The 25,029-nt window shown below is 35.0% G+C and overlaps 1 protein-coding gene and 1 pseudogene across 1 annotated transcript in view; both read right to left on the bottom strand.

The window, feature by feature from the left end:
* The window catches only part of MAP2 (microtubule associated protein 2), a 216,633-nt gene extending 192,851 nt beyond the window's left edge, over positions 1-23,782 (bottom strand). Inside the window, exon 1 of the mRNA XM_041737518.1 lies at positions 23,730-23,782. The gene's annotated coding sequence lies outside the window, so the exon portion shown is untranslated. The remainder of the gene's footprint in view (positions 1-23,729) is intronic.
* LOC121480874 lies at positions 12,283-12,504 on the bottom strand (annotated as a pseudogene).
* Positions 23,783-25,029: the final 1,247 nt, after the last annotated feature.

Below are 25,029 nucleotides of genomic sequence, written 5' to 3'. Positions count from 1 at the left end.
TTTAATTTCCTCTCTATATTTGTCCTATAATCATGTAACTGATCAGTAAACATTCACTGCAACCCTAATAATCTGCACTTCCTTCTCTGATTAACAAAATAAATAGAGCTAATTCCAGTGTGGCAGAGGCTTCAAATTGTCCTCCATTATCCATTCTCTCCTTCCTCTTCAGCAAAGAATCATCAACTGTTAGTTTGGCCCATATTTATTCTGAATACATGTTACATTTCATCTCAATAACAAGGTTTGACCAATAACTACTTTCTAGTCAATGGGAATTAAGAACAAAAGATGTGTTTGACTAGTAGGAAATATGCATACAAGGTAGGACCAGGCTCTTCTCCTGTTCTTTCCTCTTCCTGTTCTCTGGTATCCCTACCTGTCAGACAATGGGCACAAACAACCATCATGAACATAGAATGGAAGGTGCATGTTGAAGGTGGCAGGGCAGAAACAGAGAGGACATGTAGTCCTTGATGATGATGGAGTACTATGCCAAACTTAGATTGGTTTAAGTTACTGTTATTTCAAATTTCAGACTTTTCGTTAAGATAGCAAATTTTAAAAACAATTTTAAACCATACTGACAAATATTTTTCAGGTTTTTTTCATTCTTCCCTTGATCCAGTCAAAATTAAAAATACCTAAGAAAAACTCTGCTCTCAACACTCAGAATTGTTGGATTCATTTTCCTTCCACAGTCACTAATTGAAAAGAAAAAAGGAAAACTTAGGCCATATGTAATCCAAACAGATTCCTTCAGCAGTCCGGAAGCAAGTAACTAACTTGTCTAGGATAGATAAGAGTACAATTAAAGTTTATGGTTAAAATGAGAAATAAATAGCTTTTAGGTACTTAGTGACATATACATATTTGCCCAAAGTATTTATTGCTTCTCCCTGGAGCATTTTTCATCTTGCTGATACCCTTTAGGGGTTGATGAATCTGCTTGCCTCCTACTTATTTCAAATGGAATTCTACTTTTAGAGCAACTTAAGGGATTTTTAGGGGACTTTTTGTCATTATAAATTAAATACACTAATAAATAACATTCCTAGTTATCGAGTCATATTTTTTTTTTCTTGGAGAGCTATTTTAATGGACTTAATGTCTATGATTTGCATAGAACTGTGTTTTTCATCCCTCATGTCTGGCAATGCCCCTCATTCCATAAGTTCAAACATTACCTCTTCATCAGAGCACACATATAATCATTTGCTGTGAAGTTCATTTCCAATGTATTGACTACAAGTTGGCTTGAACTCAATGCTCTGCTAATTAGATATAATCATGATGACAACACAATTCCAGTTTTCCAAACTTGCTTATTTCCCTTGAAAATGTAATGTCTTGTTGCTCTAATATTGCACCTTTGATGCTTGCTGCTGCTTCATCCACATCCCCCCTTTCCTAACTATAGTCATCCTTAGTTCTCATCTAGACCAGGGAAACTCCATTTTGAAGGACAAATAGCACCTTCTTTTTCTTAATTTAAACACAAAGATTATTGAGGAACCACAATTAATTGATCTCCCTCATAAAGAGAGACTAGAGATGTGATTCTGCTTTTAAATGTGTTTAAAAAATGGGCTCAGGCAAAATATGGGTATATATTTCTGCAGGTCAGATGATAACATGAGTTCAGCTACCCTTCCAATTCCTTTTTTGAGAGATAGCCCTAAATCCTTGTGTCTTTTAGGTACAGTAAAAAGGTCTGGGGCTGGAAGCAAAGCTTGCAAGGCTGAACTCTCAGTATATTAACCAAACTACAATCAAAGCAAGAGTGAAATGTGGCATCTCAAATATCCTTCCATAATTGGTACAAGCAATTTTAGCCAAAAAATAGATGCAATATTAGGTTATTTTATAAATTAAAGAAGATTTTGCACACAAACACTTAAAAATGGGCAATCATTCCTTTCTCTAAAATAGAAATATATAGTATCTCTAGAGAAAAATGTATAATATCTGGTAATGTTTCTTTTTCTAAAATATTTTATTTTATTATTTTATTTTATTTTATTTTATTTTATTTATTTTCAGTCATTTATTTTCAGTTATTTTGAATATTTTCCCTGAGGAACAATGGCTCACCCAGCAGATTCCGGGGTTGAATTTACATATGTCCCGTTGGAGTGGGCTGGAGGATGGAGGAAGTGGACATATAACAAGGGATTGGGAATTATAGTTAAGTCTTCCAGAAACCTAACTTTAAATCACTTCTATGAGAACATAGCCACATATGGTGGCACACTAAGCATCTGAGAAGAATCTTGAAGAGATGGTTTTTTAATCAAGTGTGTAACCTCCAGTTATGGAATGAATAAGTCATGAGAATAAAAGGCACAGCAAAAAAGAATACAGTCAACGATATTGTAATAGTGATGTAACGGGACAGATGGTAGCTACATTTACAGTGAACATAATATATAAACTTGTCAAATCACGAAGTTGTATACCTGAAACTAATATAACATTGTGTGTCAACTATAATGAATAAAAGAAAAAGAAAAAAGAAAAAAAATCAATAGAGTGTGTAACCTCATTGTAGTGAAACAAGATACCACTGATGATGGGAATTGTGGGAAGTGGAGAGAAAGAGAAGAGAGGGAGAATGCATGTGTATGCGGGGGAAGAACAAAGACCAATGGACATCAGCAGATGCATGGTAACAGCAACTAGATTTCTTTGTTCAACAAATATTTAGTGAGTTGGGCTGTGGGTTCGGGATTCATCAGGGATCAAAAGAGAAATGCTCCTGCTCTCATAATTGTTCTAGTTAGAGGAAATAAATAATGATGCAAATTTTAAAAATCAGATATTTTTACAACATATAAGTGCTACAGAGACAGAGATAATAGGGTAAGGTATATCGGAGTTAACTGTTCATTTTTCACACAGGGCAATGTACAAAGGATGCCTACCAGATATCAGACATAAGAGCTGCCACAAGAAACTGAGACAATTCCAACCTGCAACTTTAGCAATGACTTATCCCCAGATGCCAGGATTAGTATGAAAAATTCCAGATAGTGAGGGTGTAGAATTCATGGGAACCCTCCAGCCTACAGGTCTACCTCATTCATATGTTCATAGATCTAGTTTAAGTAGGTCTGGGAGAGAAAAGAAAGTATTTGTTGGTTCTGTGGTCTTTCAGCTTTACAGATTCTGAACTATATCCCATGCACCGATGTATTGTGGATGTTCAGGCTTAGGAAAGAAGTTTGCACATTTTATATTCCAGGTCTAAAATGAAATTTTTCCAACACACAATGACCATGATCAGAAAACAGGAATACTGTTTGATTTAGTTATAGCTTTTAATACAGTAACACTTCCTTCTTTCACTTTCAGAATGGCAGAAAATAGTCAGGATTGAGGTCAGCCAATGCTTCTGAAAGGATCCAGCACAGATAGTTCAATTAGGAGGTAAATTCTGTGAATTCTACAGCAACTTCTTGGTTATTTTTCAACACATAGTATAGATGCAAGACAGAAGGATTTGCTCCCAGAGTCCTACCCTTTTTAAATTTATAAATGCTTACATCCTGAACTGCAAATGCTCATGTGCCTTACCCAAATAAATCTAGCGTGCTCTAAACACATACCATCCCAACACCCCCCCTCCAAAAACAGAAAGAAACAAATCCCAAAAAACAAAAGGCTGGGAAAAGTCTCATTTCAGTACCCTTCTCCATGTGCTCATATGTGGACATTTATCTGCATATTCTTAGAATTGCATTTCCCTCCACTTTCAGAATTCTCAGGCACTCAATGAAATAAGCTGTTTGTCTTTGTGTATTATTATTATAACTTTTAGTTTTCTGCATTCTCATGAGGTCACTTCCTAGACTTGTAGTTTCCTCTTTTAGACCACAGCTGCACCAAGCTGACTGCTACACTCAAGAGCATATGACACAGGAAAAAAGTGATGGGCACTCCCAATCCACTAATGGCTGAGAACATGTTCTGAATTGTCAGACTGTTTTTCAACGTCCATGGTATGTTTCATTATGTGGACATCTCCTCTGCGTCGCTTTTTAAGTTTTGAAAATATCAAAATCATGACAAGAGATGGGAAGAATTCCATTTTGACAAAATGAAAAACACAAAAATTCTTCTACTCAGAAAAAAAATGTAATGGAGAAAATAAAGGCAAAAATAGAATTGGCTAGAAGCCAGCAACCACAAGAAAAGAAATCTTGCAGGAAATGGAACTAATCAGTTACTATAGTGAAGATTTTTTTTCCCAGACTTTCTTTAGGAAGGAAAAAAAAAGAAATTGTAAATCAATATATAAACTAAGTTTGGACAAAGCTACATATGTAGTCTTGAAGTATATACAATTTCATATGAAAGCTTTTTTTTTTAAGATTTTATTTATTTACTCATGAGAGACACACAGAGAGGCAGAGACATAGGCCGAGGCAGAGGCAGAAGCAGGGAGCCTGATGCAGGACTTGATCCCTTGACCAGGGAACAGGCCGTGAGCTGAAGGCAGATGTAACTGCTGGGCCACCCAGGCGTCCCTCCCCCATATGAATGTTTTTTGAAAGGACAGCAGAGTTTTTACTTAGTGGAATTTCCAAAGTTAATCTTCTTGAGATTCTTCTGACAGCCTAGTAAAACCTTAGTAAGACTGGAGCTTTTGAGGAGTAGGGTCTGATATAATTAGGCCATGATACCCTTTCCAAAGGCATAATTATCTTTGTTCCTAACTCAAATCATTCCAAGGATCAGTCCATTCAGGAATTGGCTTGCTCTGTCAGAACCTTCCTCAGCTCAGCAACAGTCACTGCCTACATATTAGCCTTCCATGAACTAATAGTTATCCACACACTGGCAAATTCTATAATCTGAGAAAGTTGCTCCTTTGGGTTGTTCTCTCATCATAACTTCCTCATCTAACTTGGTTATTTTGGCATAAGATATACCAATTGTTTTTTAACTGTTTTATGCCTAAGAAATACCAATTCTAAATATGGAGATGGAAAACTGGTATCCGTGTTTTTGAAAATAGATTTAAAAATAATTGCCATTTATTTGCTTGGGATTTTTGGAAAACTGGTATCATCAAACTTGCCAAATAGTCTGTAATCCTAAATTTAAAAAAAAAATAGTTGCTTATTTACCTAAAGTTATTATTATTATTTTTTAAAGATTTTGTTTATTTATTCATGGGAGACACACAGAAAGAGGCAGAGACACAGGCAGAAGGAGAAGTAGGCTCCATGCAGGGAGCCCGACGCAGAACTCGATCCCAGGTCTCCAGGATCACGCCCTGGGCTGAAGGCAGCACTAAACCACTGAGCCACTGGGGCTGCCCCCTAAAGTTATTTCTTAAAAGTCTGACAGTCTTTGAGTATTGCAGGAATGGCAGATTTAGGGCTGTGAAGGATAAAAAATAAGCTTTATTATATAATGTCCAATACCATATATGTGTTTAGTGTGCAGTGTCAAGAAAAAAAAATGGCATCCAGAAATTGAGACCTTGTCCTGACACCCAGATGGATAACAATGAAAGTATTAAAAACTGAAATATACATACATTAGAAATCATATAGTTTATCTCCAGTTAATTTATAGATAAGAACACACAGGTCCTGAGAGTCACAGTTTGTTATTCAATGTCATACAGCTGCTTAGCAGAAGAGGCAAGAATCAAATTCATCTTTCTGGATACCAAGGGACACTGGTGGTCACTATTATGGGGTAAGAGAGCTCCAGTCAGTACCAGAACAACACAACAGGTAATGAATTTTTAAAAAATAATTGATATGGAACTTTTTCATACCTTGTTATAATCCATAGACGTTTATGCACATATAAATTAATGAAGGTCTGGAGATATTTCATAATCAACATTTCACAGCATTCAGGCAAAAGACATAAGGATGGGAAAAAAGAATGGCTAAGGAAAAGGATTCTGAATCAAAGTGTTCAGTGGGATTTTTTTTCTACCTGCTTGTCTTGTATTTCACAAATATAAGACTGAAAGCTGGTGAACATGTACTTTATGCAGGACACTCTCCTATGTATTTTACATATAATACCTCATTCATTTCCTTTCATTACTATCATAACAATTTTTAACCTCAATTTCTTGAAGCTAATATAGCAATTGTCAAATAGCTAGTAAGTGCTGGAACCTGTGTTTCAACCCATTTCTGTAGGATTCCACAGTCTATATGTGTACCCAATTAATTAAATTTCTTAATTCTTAAAACTTATCCCCCTGACCCTGCCTATGTCCTATTATTTTCTAAAAAATATATATATTTCTTTTTAAAATTTTCACTAAAGAAGTTGCTTCTGCTTATGGAAAAAATTATATTTCTAAAATTAGACAGAAATAAACATTAAAATTGATTCTAAAAAGGAAAAAATAAGATAACCAGGACTTTCAAAATGAAAATCTTTATACGTATCGAGCATCTAAAATGCCTTCTCAAGGTTTCCATGCCAACCATTCTAGATACTAAAATAAGCTGTGAAACAACATTTACTCACACCACGTTATGTAGTCCTTTGATACATTAAACTGTTTTAATAAGCCCAACTAAATTTTGCATCTTCAGAAAACAGGAGAAAGAACACTGGCACAAATCATCAGTGAGGCAAGCAACATAGTTTTTGTTTTTTCTAAATGAGAGAAGCCTTGACAAACAGATTTAAAGGGGACTTTTCATTTCCGTTAACTTTCTTTTTATGTATTTCCATAGTTAGTCATAGCTTTTCAAAATAGAGTTTTATAAAGTTACGCTTAAAATATAAACAGCACTAAGTGCTTCACACTGAATCTGTAGGAAACAGATCTGGAAATGTAGGGCACTTCCATCCTTGATTCAGACCACCTGGCAAAAAAATAAATGAATAAAAGCCAAATGGAGCTGAACAGGTCTGCTGATTCCTCTCATACAGTTTAAAGAGATTTCTTTTTTATTTACCAAGCTTCTTAAGGACTAATATATTGCACTTTGGTTGACTGTTGAGTATGACTCCAGAGGGGAAGAAGGGACTCCCGAAAATCAAGAGAGGCAGGAAAGGAAGATGTGGCATGTAGCCCCTGCCCCAACATGCAAAAGGCCATAGGGGAGCCCAGAGAGGATGATTAGAAAGGAATAAACTGCTCAGGACAGCAGTTGAGAGAAGCATACAAGCCCCTGAGAATAACAGCAACCAGCAGCCCAAGAAGTACCAGTGAGCGTAATCAACACCTACTAGGTACAAAAACTCTATAGCCAGGAGGGTGTGAGGTTACAGAAAAAGGGTAATGACAGGCATATAATGTCTCTGCCTTCAAGGAACTTAAAATCTAATTAATAAGAAAAATGAAGGTTGATTAAGCAATGTAAATCAAGTGAAGTGCCATGATAGACAAAAGTCAGGGTGTTACAGCAATGCACAACCAAGACATCTGGCCCAGTGGAGGGAGACTTCCCTAAGAAACTGAATCGTAAGCGTGTATCTCAACAGAGCAATGGAGAATAAAGGGAAAGGACATAGCAAAGGATGAGATACTTACTGGAACTAATTTCAGGTGAATACAAATATCCGAATTTAATTTGTGCCTTTGCATAAGCACACGATAGGTCATATCTAAAAACCAGATTCAGGCAACCATAGATAAACAGGAAACGACAACTATAAATTCATTAGAGTCACAACTACTCTTATTACATCACCTGTAATTGTGGGCTGCACTGAATTGATGTCTCTGGTTGATTGGTTTGTGTTTCCTGTCTCTAAATAATATGTCTGAGTGGAACTTCTATTTCTGAGGGGGTAGCATCAACTACTACTTTCCCTGGATGAGGAAGATTTAAGATTTGACAAAAGGTGAAGAGGCAAAAACAAACTGCCAAGTAAGAGCTTTCAGAAAGACCCTAATTAATGACTCTGCTAATAACAATTTCCAGGATTGGGGGCTCATGCCATACCCTTCTCATTGGGAGAAACCTACAACCGCAAGCCTCTTCTACATACTAATAATTTGGAAACTTTTTTAATATATTGATTTAAACCCTCAATCAATGGCTCCAAATCATAAAATAGATTCACAGTACTTTCAAGTTCTTTGGAAAAGTATTTGTCACAAACATTTCTTGAAACATCCTCTAAGACAATATTTTCCTCAACCTTGACTTTAAGATTTGTCAACCTACTTCGATGACATGACTTAGTACCATTCATCTCAATCTGTATAATTTGTCAGCTCATGCTTCTTCCTCTGCCTTTAGAGTTCAAAATGTTATTTTGTGGCAAATGACATCATCTTTGCTGGGGCCATGTTTGCAGCACTCCTGACTCCTGCCTTGTACATGTACAGCCATGTCTTTCTGCTCTGATTCGCTCTTGATGTCTGTTACTCCCTTTTCTTGACATCTTCTCTCATATCATAGATGAAATCCAACTGGTGAAATGAAAGGAGCACCACCATTTGCACCAGAGCACTGGTAGGAATGATGCTGAAATGAGCTGTCTGGTTCTACATCCAGAATGAGAAGCTCACCATAGGTTTTGCTACTTCTCTAAAAGTGAGCAGACTGGGGCACCCAGGTGGCTCAGGAGGTTAAGCATCTGCTTTCAGCTCAGGTCATGATCCTGGGGTCCTGGGATCAAGCCTCTCCTCCACACACACACACATATTGGTCTGTCTGCTCAGTGGGGAGCCTGCTTCTCCCTCTCTCTCCCCCCTGACTTGTGCACTCTCTCTCACTCACTCTCTCTCAAATAAATAAATAAATAAAATCTTTAAAAAAAAAAAGTGAGGAAACTCTCCTCATTTGAATTATATTTGTGAAAACGTCTTCTGAACCAAATCTCTAAATATACGGTCTGTCAAAAAAATTGTGTGTGTATTTTATGATTTTACTTATAGGAAGTCTTATAATGCTGAACAACTGAACTATATTATCAATATTTAATCTATCATTTTATTAAAAGGAATATCAAAGGGGCCCTGATCCTCATGAAACATTAATTATTCTAATTAGCATGTGAAGATTGTCCTACAAAATACATTATAAAATTTTCTATGTAAAGCTTAAACTATTGATCTCAAGATCCCAATTTCCTGGCCTATCAGTTCAGATGGAACATGAATGTGCTTCTAGCATTATCTTTGAAAGGCACAGACTCACAGGTGACAGAGTTCTGGTATGGCCACATCTCTTTACTGTTCTTACTCTGAGAAGTTTGAAAAGACAGATATAAATCCTTATAGCTGAAGTAGCTTTAAAAAAAAAAAAAAGGAAGGAAAAAAGATTAAAGAGTTTACAAGAAGCAAGGCAGGAACACAAAGGCACACAGATGAAGGTAGGAGGAAGAGGTTATGATCCAATCATACATTCTTTATTCCTTAAGAATAAATTGTGTTGTTTCCTAGTAATGACAAAAAAAAGGGTAGGAGGGAAACTTGACAGGTGCTGCCACAAAAAAATCTTTTAAAAGCCATCAATAGGGCAGCCCGGGTGGCTCAGCGGTTTAGCGCTGCCTTCAGCCCAGGGTGTGACCCTGGAGACCCGGGATCGAGTCCCATGTCAGGCTCCCTGCAAGGAGCCTGCTTCTCCCTCTGCTTGTGTCTCTGCCTCTCTTTCTCTCTGTGTCTCTCATGAATAAATAAATAAAATCTTTTAAAAAAATAAAAAATAAAAGCCATCAATAGATAACATTTTTAACTTATTAATAGATGAAGACAAATAATTTAGCAAACTCCAATGTTGCATGTGGACACACCACAAAAATGTGCTGTAGTGCATGTATGTATTTCAAGGGCTGTTCAAGTTCACTCCTGAATATGAGAAAGCAAGACTGTGCCTGACATATTCCCTTTGATGGGGTTCAGGGCAGGCCACCCCAAAATGCACTACTCTGGGATTTCATAAATTGCAATTAAAGTTACTCAAGAAACAGCTGATGTAAGGACAGCTTGATCCTTTTCTGCCTATGAAAGCAGGAAGTAAATTCTCCCTATGAAGGATGCCCTCCCTGCATGTGGAGAATACAAGGCATCCTTATGGCCATCGATAAGGATTTCAGGGCCAAGAAGGCTGTCTAAACAAATCTTGCTGCTTCATTAATTTGCTATCCAAGCCCAAACTTCTTTGTCTTGTCAACTCTTCAGAAATTTATTATCATTGTCTACACAGTATAAAAGTTGCCTGCTTTGATCTTTTCTTTGGATCTCGTATCTTTGGGGCCCTCGTATGCACAAAAGTAAATGAAATTTGTTTTTCTCCTCTTAATCTTTTATTACAGAGGGTCTCAGCCAAGAACCTAAAAGGGTAAAGGGAAATTTAGTTTTCATATCCTATACCTCGCACACTTCTTGCCACATCACATTGGTAATTTACCATGTGTCATTTTACACAGACCAAAAATAAGCTTAGCCTGCCTCAACACTAAAATAGGAAATTAGAAGCTCTAAACCTGACTTTGTATTTTTTTTTAAGATTTTATTTATTTATTCATGAGAGACAGAGAGAGAGGCAGAGACACAGGCAGAGGGAGAAGCAGGCTCCATGCAGGGAGCCCCATGTGGGACTTGATCCCTGGACTCCAGGATCATGCCCTGGGTCAAGGGCAGACGGTTAAGCGCTGAGCCACCAGTCATCTCTAAACCTAACTTTGAAGGCAAGTTGGCACTATGAGGGATTTTTAAACGAGGATGCCATGCACCATCTTTAATTTCACTGTCGTTAATTAACATCATCTCAATAAGATTGCAATTCAACATGAACAGAGTTTTGCTCAAAGGTTACCATGTGATTATGGGCCAGGGTAAAAATAACTCAATAATACATGATGAAATTTAAAATTCAGTCCACTATATTCTGAAAACTAGAAGTAACCAGGAACAAGGTAAAAATCCTGCTTAAAAAAACAAAAACAAAAACAGAACTATCTTATGAAACTATAACCTCTTTAGAAGGAAATGGCCTTACTTACATGGGAAAAGAATTTCCCTTGTTAAAGAATGAGAATTTCCCCTTAAATGCACACGCTTATGATAAGAAGTTAGGTCTTCTCCCTCAGATTAATAAAACAAAACAGAATAAAATGAAATACAACAATACCTCTGCTGGAAGGATTAAGCCCTTGTGACATTGTTTTTTTCCTCTGCACAGAGAATTAAAATATATGTAGGTGAAGGGTGCTGCTTCAGTATTAGTCATTATTAGAGTTTTCTCCATGTCCTTCTTTAGAATGTTAACATATTTGCACAAATACGCATTTTCAACTGTTCCAACTAAATTTAAAGAGAAATTTTAAGGAGAAAAAAAACCTGTACGGGAAAAGAATGTCCTTATTAGAGCCTATGGGTTTGAGTTCTGTGTAGGTATACACATCAAGGAGTGAATAACTGGATGTCTTATAAGGAAGCCTGGGCTTAGTAATCTCAGGATCTATTTATCATCAGCAGATGCTCACTCTGGGTGCAACCAGAGTGATTACTCCCAGAAAGCTCATAATTGCAGTAATTAGGGTCACATGACCTCCAGCCAGCATTGCCTTAAAAAAGCAGAAGGCCAAACATTAGCATTTGAATGGCACCAGAGGTCTACCGGTAGAGAAAGTTTAAGTTCAATGCACCAGAAAGCTTTGAATGTGATCTCAAACACACTTAAAGGAGTAGTTTAAGTTATTTTTATATTGTCCATTCTGCCCTCTGCCGAGGCCTGAGCTTTCCCTTACAAAGGCGAAATCTCATCAGTACAGCCCCACTAATTTACTTGGCAACAGGTTATAATGACTGAGGAGTAGTGATTTACCAAAATCTCTAAAGATTTTACCTAAATCTTTTCTCTTTAAAGCCTATTTTTTTTCTTTGTTTTAGAATATACTAGCAGTATATTTGGAGGATCAAAACCATCCATTGTCTACTTTTTTAAAGACATAATGATTGAATTCATTGTAAGGACAAATACAAATGAAAAACAAGAGGTTTAATTCTGCTTGCTGAAAATAAGGGTAGAGACTTTATCTCTCTCCTTTATCTTTTAGAATTTCTTTCACTCCCCTTTGCAAATGCCTGTAAATCTTTATAATGGCTAATTAGGCCTCTGGCCTCTCTCACAGTCAGGAATGTTTCTTCAAGGGCCTGGGAGCCATCTTTTTAAAATGCAAACATGAAGGGAGGTAGCTTCTCTATCTCCAGTTCTGGTGGGAAATGAAGAGCCTAACTTCAGGGGACTTCTAGCTCCAAACTAAAACTGCTTGCTGTCATAAAGGTTGTGAGAAGTTTGTCTCTCCTCTGGAGAAGGCCAATTAGCTAACACACATGGTCACCCCAGATTAAAGGTAGTGCCCTTACTTGAGGATTAGTTATCATTTCTGTTGAAAGCACGTATGTAATGGGTTTTATCTGCTTGATTATAAAAATGGGTGAAATTTCTTTTGGTCTATGCAATCTCTTGGTGGATTGCCTGTGATGTGTATCACATTCTAGTTTATGCTTATTCAATAATACACTTGATCTTAGCCAAAAGGCCGAGAAGCAATCAATAATAGAAATTTTGTTTTGTTTTTTCTCTCCCTACTACCTTTGTCAAGAGGAATTCTACATTGGGAGAAGTTTGTTATTAATTATATTTCCTCAACAATTTCAATTCCAATTAACCCTTCTCCCTATACTGGAGCCCTTTTTAAATAATTTAACAAATAATTTAAATGGTGAGGTTCCAAATTTCTCATGTGAAATTTAATAAAGAGATATAGTACTTAGTCTTACTACTTCATTTACCCTTAATTATACACAAACTTGGCAACATAAATATCAAAATATCAAAACATCAATATCAAAATAAATCCTGATAGCATGAATGTCAGCTGGAACACGAGATCCCATATATCTGAGATATTATTTTTTTTTCTTCACAAAATTTAACATACAAATGCAACTTTCTTAATGGAAGCTCTTGGAATATTTCCCTATGTAACTATTCTTTGTGCACAAGAAGAGTATGAAAGATCTAATTGATGTATTGAATTTCTGTTCAGAGTTAAAACACACACACAAACACACATAAAAGTAGATAAAGGATATGCCCAGCCCAGGTCACAAATCTAAACTTAAGTCAGCCTGCACTTTTGGGAAACAACAACTATCAAGGAATCCTAACACAAACCAGTCACAATCCTACAACCCAGCTTTATGTAGAACATGCTTATAAAGAAATCCCAACCTCCTAGCCTATCATGCCATATGTGCATTGCCTTTTTTAATGCTCTATAAAACCTGCTAAAAGTCCATCAGAAACACTGTTCTACTGCTTGTGAGGCACTGTAATCCCCCAATCATGGACTGTTTCCCCACCAACAGAGGACATCAAACTTGTTACTAAATTGTATTCTTTCTGTCATTTAACATAGTTCAACAAATACTTGTGGAAAATAAAGAAAAAAAAAAAAAACTAAGGCTGGGACAGAAGAGAGGGAAGAGGTAAAATTCAGATTCAAAATAAACCTGTCCTAATACCTTCTGTTTCACGTTTCCTAACTTCTTAATCTTTGGTACTTTCTTTGTGCCTCGGCTTCCATAGAACTCTTTCAAGAAATGCCCTTCTTTTTTCTATATCTCACTTTCTATTTTGCCTATTTAAATTCTATTCACCTTTAAACCCAACTGAAATTTCTCTTTTTAGATCTCTGTAACCACAGTAAATTATATCTTCTCTAGATCACTCTAGAAAGTCATGTCTGTACCTAGTATTTGGCTCAGCAGGTTAATATATGATCACCATGTATTAGTTACTATTTATATGGTTTAGCTTTCTTTCCCTTTCCTTGACTGCAAGTTATCTGAGAACAAAGGAACCATTTTTAATACTTCTAAAGCATCCACAGAACCTAGCACCCAAACGACTGCAAGTGTATTCTCAATCCTTGAGATCCTAATTGACTTATTAATAACTGTTCTGTTCCACTGGAACTGTACCTCTGGTGTAGACTTACTTCATATGTGCAAAGACTTTAATATGAAAGTACAGATAACAACTCATGATTTAGAAAAAAGTCTAGACCAGGCAAAAGAGTTATTATCTGGGCTATTTTACTCCTCCTCCTTTCCTTTTACAAAATTTCCATTTGGCTATCAGGCATTTATCTGTCACTAGGTTTTTTGTTTTTGTTTTTGTTTAACATTAACTATTCTCTCTCTCGGGCACATTTCTTGCTTCCCCTACCCATCAAATCATCCCACCCTATGAAGTGGTGTACTGCCACTTGGGGCCACCTTAGCTAATGACTCTGCATCCAAGAAAATGGTTTGATTAGCTGACACCATATATGGCAGGATCAAAATGATGAAATAAGTATCAAGAACAAAATCTTTGTGGTCTTTGTGAAATAAAATAATGAAGTGATAAAAAAATCACTGAGCAAACCATGCCATAGAAGTGGAGGAGATACTATGTTTAATCTAAAGAGACACTAGATACAGGAAAATCATAAAATTAACGAATATTTATTTAGTCTCTGCAATGTAAAAACAAACAAACAAACAGCAATTCCAGGTATGGTGGAGGAGAGAGAATGTTGTTTGATAAGGTAAATAAAAACTATTCAGGTAACTTTTCTAGGGATTTATGTTTATAGTTGCACAATTATTCAAATACTATAAGATATTTTAAGGTAATTTAAGTAACTATTAACATGTAACATGTATTTCTTATGTTGTGTAATACATTGTGAAATACAAGAAAAGGTGATCCCACTACACTTAAACACCTATATAAGATAGCCTAGCCTGAATGTACAATCTTTTTTGGTCATTGGTTTCACCTAGCCTGCACAGGTGCTTGCAAGACACTACTAATAGTGGAAAATTTATTTCCTAATTTCCAATGAGTAAAAACAGGTGGAAAATCTCAAAGGGAAACTAAATGCAAAGGTCCTCTCCCTATGATATTATTGCCAAATTGTCATCTGTATTACATCTCTGAGTCCCTGAAAGATAATGGAAAATTAAGTGGAATTTGGAAGTGTTTGCATCTATAAAGTTGTCTATTAAAGTAACCATTTTACTCAGTGACCCATTTTTTCCCATATTGTCAAACTTACCTAAAATTCTTGAACAATGAAAAAACTTGAAAATAAAAATAAAAATCACCATTAGAGGAGGGAATTGTTCATTTTTCTTTCCCTAATGGTTTCAGAATAGAGGTCCTCGGTTCCTTCATGGGCTAATCTGGTTTTTGTTTTGTTTTGTTTTTTAAAGATTCATTTATACATGGGAGAGGGGGAGGCAGAGGAATAAAATCCTCAAGCGGACTCCCTACTGATCCGGGAGCCTGAGTTCTATTTCAGGACCCATGAAATCATGACCTGAGTCAAAACCAAGAGTCAAGGGACACCTGCGTGGCTCAGTAGGTTAAGCATCTGCCTTCCGCTCAGGTCATGATCCCAGGGTCCTAGGATCAAGCCCCACATCAGGCTCCTTGCTCATCAGAGAACCTGCTTCTCCCTCTCCCTCTGCTGCTCCCCCTGCTTGTATGCATGTTCTCTCTCTCTCTCTCTGTCTCTCTCTCAAATAAATAAATAAATAAATAAAATCTTAAAAAAAAAAAACAAACCACGAAGTCAAATGCTTAACCAACTGAGCCACCCAGGCATCCCATGGACAAATCTATGCTTATAAATAAATCCTTGTGGTTTAATTTATTTTCCTCTATGGGGCTGAATATTCCTCATGGCTGGCTTAAGGCCCTTTAAAATGCTGGCACGGGGATGCTTGGGTGGCTCAGTGGTTGAGCGTCTGCCTTTGGCTCAGGGTATGATCCGGGCTGGGGATTAAGTCCCGCATTGGGCAACCTGAAAGAAGCTTGCTTCTCCCTCTGCCTATGTCTCTGCCTCTCTCTCTGTGTATCTCATGAATCAATAAATCAATAAATCAATAAATAAAATCTTAAAAAATATAAATACAATGCTAGCAGAGGTGTTTTTCAAAAAGTGAACTAGCTCATTATAGTACCTTAGTCTTCTTTGTAGAAAACTAATTCTGGCAAGGCACTGATACATGGCAATAGATTTAAGGACAAGACTGAAAAGGTATTTACACTCTCTAAGTAAAACATCTTCAGGCAACAGATATCAAACTCACCCTTACTTATTATTCTGAAGGTTAATATCTTATAAATGAAGCCATCACTAAATGGTGTATACTCATATATTATAAGCAAGTAATTACATTTGGGGAAATGTATATTTTTGTACTTATTTTTATCCCCCAAAAGACTTTTTTATATTTTTAAGAACTATTACATTTTACAGAAATAGTCTTTTATAAAAATTGTGTCTGGTTTGTGACTAAGTTTCTCTATGCATAAAATGAGGGTAATAGTAACTAAACTTTTAAATATGTATTTATATTTAAAAAACTGGCTCATATGCTTGCTCTACTTTTGAACTATAAACTTTACGTGACAGACATAAAGTATTACTGTAAGACAGAAAGGAGGGGGGAAAGAGAGAGAGACATGGGTGGATATAGAAATAGACATAGAAGCATGCGTATAATGTATTAAGTGTTTTGTTTTTATTCAGCTCTTTACTAATTTGAGTCATGGGAAGAAAGGTAAACAAAGTAAAGACTCCGAAACAACATAAGGTGATGGTCACAAGACATTGAATAATAATGGAATGAAACTAAGTTTATGTGGTTTTTCAACTAATATTTCTTTATTGCTAAATAACTGTAGGGAACTGTTTCAGAAAAGACAGTTAATTTTACAGGAACGGTCCATCAGGTGTGCCCAAAAGTAAAGCCCTTGTCGTGTTCATTAGCAAAACTCTCCAACACTAGTACACATATCTGTATAGCTATCTAACTTGTATTATTATATGTTATGCTCTTTTTTCTGCTATGTAACTGATGATTTTCTATTCTTAGATGAATAACTAATGAAAATTACTATCATGTGGATTTATAGAAGTTGAGGAAGAAGAAAGCATATCCCCTTTCAATAATACAAAGTTATTATTTTGTAATAAGTAGGCTATACAAGAAATAAAGGATTTCTAAATGAATGGAGTCCTTACATAAGAAGAAAATGTACTTCTTATGTTTTTAAATCCTCCAAACTTCCCTAATAAGATATAGGCCCAAATTAAAGTCATGGTATTCTTTAATGATATAAATAAACTGCAAAAAGCATCAGCTGTGCTATTATTCTTTGGAACAACATTCTTTCTTCTCCATGAATTCAGGAAAAGAATAAAAATTAGCTGATCGGTGAATTAAATCCACAGGATTGATTTCAGAAGCAAGTGGTTTATGTGAAAACATAGCCAAGGGGCTGTCCTTTGTAGCCATTTGAAACTATAAACATTTAGTTAAGAAAAAAAGACTCAAAAAAAAAAAAAAAGAAAAAAAGACTCAGCTAGAATTTTTTTTTCAACATGGAAAAAATAGACTCATTAGCAGTTAATTAATAATATTTCCAGTGAGTTGTATTTTTCTGTTTGTCCTCTGTGGCATCAACAAGCCTAGTTCCTCAGTATGTCAAGACTCTGTCAAAATAAAGGAGCATATTTTCTGGAAACGTATTTTCCTGAGGTATTTCACTAGACCATGTGAGGAGATTGTGAAGTGATATAGCAAGTTTGCCTGTGGTTAGGTTCTGGGCAGACTACCCCATAATATGTCACTTTGGCATATTGATTATTTTAAATAAAAGTTACTTAAGGAACAGCCAGTGCAAGAAAGACACTCTGACCCTCTTTTGTCCTTCTGAAAGCAGGAAATAAATCTCCTTTATGAAAGGTCCTCTCCCTGTACCAGGAGGTAAAGAGATACCTTATCACCAGAGAGAGGGAATTCAGAGTCCAAGAGGCTGTATAAATAAACCTTGTTACTTCCTCACTAATTTACTATCCCTAAGCCCAAACTTCTTTATCTTGTCAATTTTTCACAAATTTATTGTTTCTTTGTCTAAAAGGTATAAACGCTGCCTGCTTTGGTCACTTCTTTGAGTCCCATATTTTTATGAGCTCTTGTACAAAATTAAATCTGTTTGTCTCCTGTTGGTCTGTCTTATATCAATTTAATTATTAGGCTAGCCAAAGAACCTAAAAGGAAAGAAGGTACAACTTTTCTCCCCTACACTTGTCACCCCCACTTCATTCTGCCCCCACCTCTCCCATTCCAAATCATGTCACAAAGCTTGTTTTTTTTTTTTTTTTTTTTTTTTTTTTTTTTTTTTTGGTTTCAATGTTTGTAACGGGAAAGGATTACTTTTTATACAAAGGAAGAAAGAGGCATTTATGATGCTTCAGATTTCGGAAAGCTGCACAGGGGAGAGCAAATTCTCCCTAGATCCAACTGGTCTTTCCAGTTTGAAATGTGATGCTAGCAGCTTTGTATCTCTCCTTAAAGTGGTAAGCAAATAATTAGGCATTTTACAAATCTTTCTGGAATCTCTAAGTCACTTTGTCACACGACAATCCAGTAATTGGAATTCTGGGTAAGTTTTCATCCTAAGTATATTTATTTATACTATTATTAAATTATGCTAAACATAAGAATAAAGCAGAATGACAAAACAATCACCATTCTTATACCTTCACTTTTTAAAATTCCTCAAGTTAAACCTAATGATTGTTACTGTTTCAAATGTCTTTTGAGTGATTTGTTCAAAGTCCTTACTTTTTTGCTCAGATTTTTCTGTCACCGGGGAATACAATGACTAATAATTATTAGGATATATATATATATATATATATATATATATATATATCCTATGTACATACATATGTACATATATTTAGCTGTATATTTAGTTTATAGATATGTAATAAAATTGTTCTTTGAGGCTTCTAATCTTTTTAATTTATAAAATAAGCATTTCCTGGATGTCTACTCCTATATGGCCTGACTAGGGCATGAGACAAAATGGCAAAGATACCAGTTGCTATGAGTTAGCAGGAGCGACAAGAAATGTCCAGAACTAATCATAACATAAAGAAGTATGAGCAAATGCTTATGAGGGCTGTGTGAAAAAACATGACACAAGTGGGAGCAGAAATATGGATTCTCCCTGAGGTGGTCCTGAAGGTTGAGTACGTAGCTGGTCAAAGATTTATTTGTCTTGATTCTGCAAAGCTCAAAACACAAAGCTTACTCAGAAGAGACATAAGAGTATCCTCTCTCCCCACTCCTATTAGAGTATTCACATTTTCTACATTATTTTTTCTTAAGTGAAAATCCGCTCAATTGTGCAGTATGCTGCTTAGTTTGTTAATAGTATCTTTAATAAAAGATAACTATCATTCAGTAGAGCATATAGAAATTAGTCTCTGGTCAGTTTAAAATGCATATAAATGTCAGTTTATATATGTATAAAACTTCTGGATTCATTTATATAGTTTGTTTTATGACAATAATTTAAAGATGTTCATTAGGTTTATTCACTGTCTTAAGAGAAGCACCAGAATTTATTAGTCATGTAAAACCCAGGGATTTTGAATCCTCTCTATTTAAAACTCGTAACTATGCATTACCTCATTTAATCTTTAAGTGAAGTATAAGTTATTTTTGTTCCCATTTTACAGATAAGATACTGGAATCAAAGAACTTGATGGCAAGCAGCTCAGTAGTATGGAAACATATACAAAACCAGAATTGGAGGCAGAAGTAGTAGATTAGAGTTAGGGAGGCCCAGGTCCAAATTGAAACAATAAGATACTGGAAATAGTCTGAATGTCCAACAATAAGTAAAACAGTGAAAAAAATCATAGCATAGGTATGGGATAAAACATCACATAGTTATTAAAATCACATTATCAAGTAACCAGAAGGTACAGAATATAGTTTAACTCCAATTTTGTGAAAACAAAGCAAGACAAAAAGTGGAGGGAAATATACCAAAATATTGGTACCAGTGTTAATAATAAAGAAAAAAAAGAAATTGGAAAAATCAATACACATTTTTTAAAGGTAAAAAGTGTGCAAAATGTTTTTAAAAAATCAGTATAAAGTTTAACTTTCTAGTTTCTGGACTTTACAATGATTCCCTTTTGTAATAACTTTAGAGAATGATTTTTCTTCCTAATCTAAAGTCAGTAATACTGTGTTTCATAAAATCTTAGGTAAGATCCATCATAAGACATTTCATTTGAGGAAGAAAGAAAATATCTGCCAACTTAACTATGGCATTTTTTTTATTTTACATGGTTTAATGTGAAAAAAAAATCTTAGAATTGATAAAATATTACAAGGATATTTCTTTTTTTAATTTTTATTGGTATAATTGACATAGAGCATCACATTACTTTCAGGTATATAACATGATTCAGTATTTGTATAGATTGCAAAATGATCACCATTAAAGGTCTAGTTAAATCTGTCACCTTACAGTTATAAAATTTTATTTTCTTCCGATGACAACTTTTAAGATCTACTGTCTCAGCAACTTACAAATATGCAGTACAGTATAGTTACCATGCTGTATATTACATCCTCATGACTTATTTACTTTAATACTGAAAGTTTGTACCTTTTGACTCCCATCACCCATTTCACCCACTACCCATGCTTCTGCTTCTGGCAGCCACCAATCTGTTCTCTGTATCTATGAACTTGGGTTGTTTTTTCTCTTTTTCTTTTCTTTTTAAGATTTCATATATAAGTGAGATCATATGGTATTTGCCTTTCTCTGATTGACTTTCTTCATTTTAGCATAATGCCCTCAATGCTTACTAATGTTGGCACAAATGGCAAAATTTCATTCTTTTCTATGGCTAAATAATATTCCATCTTGTGTACACACACGTGCGCATGCACACATCCCACATCTTCTTTATTCATCCATCAATGGACACTGAGGTTGTTTCCATACCTTGACTATTTTAAACAAGGCTGCAGTGAGCACGAGGGTCCATATATCTTCTTCAGTTAATGTTTTCATTTTCCACAGATAAATACCCAGAGGTGAAATTGCTGGATTATAGGCTAGCTCTATTTTTAACTTTTTGAAGAATGGTTAACTGTTTTAATTGTTTTACACAGTAGCTGCAATTTACATTCCCACCAACAGTGCACAAGGGTTTTCTTTTCTATATAAGAGCCTTGCCAACACTTGTTGTTTGTCTTTTAGATACTGGCCATTCTGACAGGCATGAGGTGACATCTCACTATGGTTTTGATTTGCATTTCCCTGATGATTAGTGATGTTGACCATCTTTTCATGTGTCTATTGGCCATAGGTATGTCTTGTTTGAAAAAGTGTCCTATTTAGTCCTCTACCCTTTTTTTAATCAAATTGTGTTTCTGCTATTGAGTTATATGAGTTATTTATATATTTTGGATTCCTTATCAAATATATGATTTGCAAATATTTTTTACCATTCAAAAAAGTTGCCTTTGCATTTTGTTCATGGTTTCCTTTGCTATGCAGAAGTGCAAGGACATTTCTGATATCCTATTTTATATATCCCTATCTAAAACTTGCTTTCATCTAGCAAGTCATTTTGCTTAGCTAATATTAAGAAGAAGCTTTTCTATGAGGGAAACCTTTTTTTTTATTCCTGAAGCAAAAGAACTTAGCTCTAGTTTAGAAAAGAATAGTAATTTTCATTATATATATTTATTTTACGTTGAGAATCTGTTTCTGGTGAATTAATATATTTTTAAAAGATTTGCTAAATCTAGCTACTTTTCCAAAATATGATTTAGAAAACTACCAAATTTAATTTATTCTCAGTTGAAAAGTAAAACAATACCAATTGTGCTGAACCACACATATACATGTAGGAAACCTAGCAATATTAAAGATGTAAATACATTTCCATTTCCATATATATTTTATATATTTTCATTGATACATTTATTTTGGAATATATAAGTCATTCTGACTCTCCACAACTAGACTAAATACAAGAAACTCTCCACATGGAAGATGGGTAGTGGATCAGATCAAGAAAAGTTTTTATGTATAATTAACAGTTTTTTTTAATTTAATAAAATACTTATTTTTTTACATGCTTCTTTTTATCTTTTTCTTCTTTCTGAAAAGTGGTCAAAATGGGATGAGATTTCAAGTTGCCATGTTGACCATACTAACCATAAAACAAACCATAAAGAGGGACAAAATATGATTTATGTAAAATGAAAAAGTAACAATTCAAAGCTAACCCTGTGTATGAAAATATTCCTGATTCAAAGATTTATACTTTGCCAACAATCTCATTCTACTTGTAATTTCTGCTTGGCAGATGGATAGGGGCTAGAAGGGAAAGAAGAGAAGCAAAAGTTCAAAGTCTTACAAGAAATTCCATGTTTAAATATGTGCAAGCTTACACAAAAGTGTACTGAGTAGTGAATATGAAAGGAAGCCAGGCTAAGCACCTTCAATAAATTCAACTCCAAACTAAATGAACACAAATAATACAGGTTACAGAGATTTTAACTATCCTTATGTAAACATTATACTTTTTTCCTTATCGTTTCTAATTATCAGTAGGCATGATTCCAACATAGTCTATTTACTACAATGCATGTGTACTTCAAGGATAGGAAAGCACAGTTTGTACATGAAAAAGAGAAATAACAGTCCTGCATCTGTGTGTTTGTGTGTGTATGTATCAGGGCAGAAGGATGAGGTCAGAATTTGAAGCCAGGAAAGGTACATATTTACTGTATGCCTGCTATTGTGCTAGACTCTGCAATTTGAAGGGTAAATATGGGGCTTTGAAGCCTAAATTCCTGATTAATGTAAGCATAAATGACAAGCCAATGTTTTTCTTTATGTTAATCATTAATCAAAGCCCGATACAAAAAAATTAGCAACATCTGGCATTTTGTTCCTACATGAGCAACAAAAGCCCTCGTTTCATTCAGGGATTAGTTTTTTCTTTTGTTATAAAATCTAAATACATATTCTAGAGAAGAACATAGAAGGGATAAATGAAATTTCAAGCCCACTGATGTAAGCGCCCTCTAATGCTATGTTACTACTTAAACTCAGTTAAGCTGGTTTAGGGTCTCCCATGTAAACAAGGAATAAGAAAATAGAACAAAAGGAATGCTATCTTAACACTTTTGCCAATTAATTGAAGTTTGCATTTGATAAGCAATGTTTCAGCTCTACCCTCCTTAGGAAACATGACTACCAAACTCTGCATCAAGTGTTTTCCTTGCAAATTCAGGAAGCTGACCATTATTCCTTAAAAAAAAAAAAAAAAAAAAAAAGATTTATTTACTATTTTAGACAGGGTAGGGAGGAGGAGAAGGAGAGGGAGAGAGAGAATATCAAGTTGACTCCCCATTGAGCACAGAACCTGACTCTTGATCTCCAGACCCTGAGATCATGACCTGACCTGAAACCGAGAGCTGTACACATAACGGACTACACCACCCAGGGATCCCAGGAAGCTGACCATTCTTTAAAATACTAGCTAGCATTACCAAGAAGTAATTCCTTTGGTTTCTGTATTTATTAAATGAATACAGTAGAATTGGATCTTTTCATTTGATAACATTCAGCTAGTAAGACAGGTAAAACAAAGGAAACAATAGTTGATAATTGAAGTTGATACTAACTAGGAAAGCAAATGCTACTCAGGAAAGCATGTGTGTTAAGTGCCCCAAGCCTGAAATGTATCCATTTTTCATTAAGTTTCAGCTTTCTACACTACACTCTGCAAGAGTTATTTGATCCAGCTGTCCAAATCCCAAGATGCTTCTATTTTATTTCACAGCTTATTAATTATAATATAAACACATCACCAACCTTAATTCCAGCCAGCAGTCCCAAGATACCCTGGATCAGATCAATAAAGTCTGAAAGATAAACACAAAAACATTCTGTAAATGAAATCAATTGAATGATTCAATCTTTTATTTTACTAAGGAAGAAGATGAAGTTACTTGGTTTCTTACACCATAAAGTGTACTAGCTGACAACACACACATTTACAACAAGGGGGGTTATGGAGTTATAAAACGTTAGATTACTTTCTATATACTCATCTAACAAGATCTATTAAATGCCCTAATTTGGTCCTATTTTTATCTTCAGCAATTTTTATGTAAAGCAGAATAATGCTTGTGCTTATATTCTAAGATATCAACCCGAAAAAGTTTTTTAAACAAATTCCGTACTCCGTGTACTATCACTTCTCTTGAAAGATGTTTAATCGAAAATAATAAAATAATAAAATAAAAATAAAATACTAATAAAATAATAATAAAACTACTGCATTTGGATCCTTAATATGGTCTAACAATCTGTAGATTTTTAGTCCAGGATCAACAATCTGTTTAAAGACAACAAAAGTCAAATAAAACAATTCCAGAGGCAACCTATCCAACTTCCCACTGCTTTCTTACATTTAAGCCTTGCCACTAAATTATGCTGAGAAGCACACTGTCAAATGGAAGTCCATAGAAGGTACATCAAGGACAAAAGCAAACCCAAAACTTCTGTGCCAAAAGTCAGCCTGTCTTTTGGACAGTTAGTAAAGAAAATAACTAAAATGACTCGAGTAAAATTCCTGACTTGCTGCAGGGTGTGTCTATGGCTAAATCTCCAATTAAAAAAAAAAGTTAGTTTCCAAAAGTGTGTTTGTGAGTTAACGGCTTAGAAGCTAGAATATGTTCCACATGACATTGTTACAAATGGTTCATTATTAGACTCCTACATGAAATCCAAAAGCTTAATGAACTGTAAATGCTAATTATTTAATGAAAAGAACAGTTTAAAATAAGATTCATACACTCCAGTGAGTTATTAATTAGCTTACCTATAGTAATCATTTCACTCTGTACTTCCAAGCATCATGTTATCCATCTCAAATATATAGTTTTTATTAAAAGATAACAAAAAGGAAATACTAGTAGACCAGTAAAACGGAAAACTAGAATTAGAAATGAAACTCCTCCTTTTAAATCTTAAGGGTAGGTGCTTAAAAAAGTGAACTTTATTATACAAGAATGAAGTGATAGGTGGATAAATTTGTAAAGGTGAAAAACACGAATGTGGAGACATTTTGACGGACTTTCAAGATTAACCATTTTAATATGTCTACTTC

Source organism: Vulpes lagopus, chromosome 22 (assembly GCF_018345385.1).
Source record: "Vulpes lagopus strain Blue_001 chromosome 22, ASM1834538v1, whole genome shotgun sequence".
Classification (NCBI taxonomy): Eukaryota; Metazoa; Chordata; class Mammalia; order Carnivora; family Canidae; genus Vulpes; species Vulpes lagopus.
The sequence above is the reverse complement of the archived record's forward strand: the minus strand, read 5'-3'. Positions and strand labels throughout refer to the sequence as shown.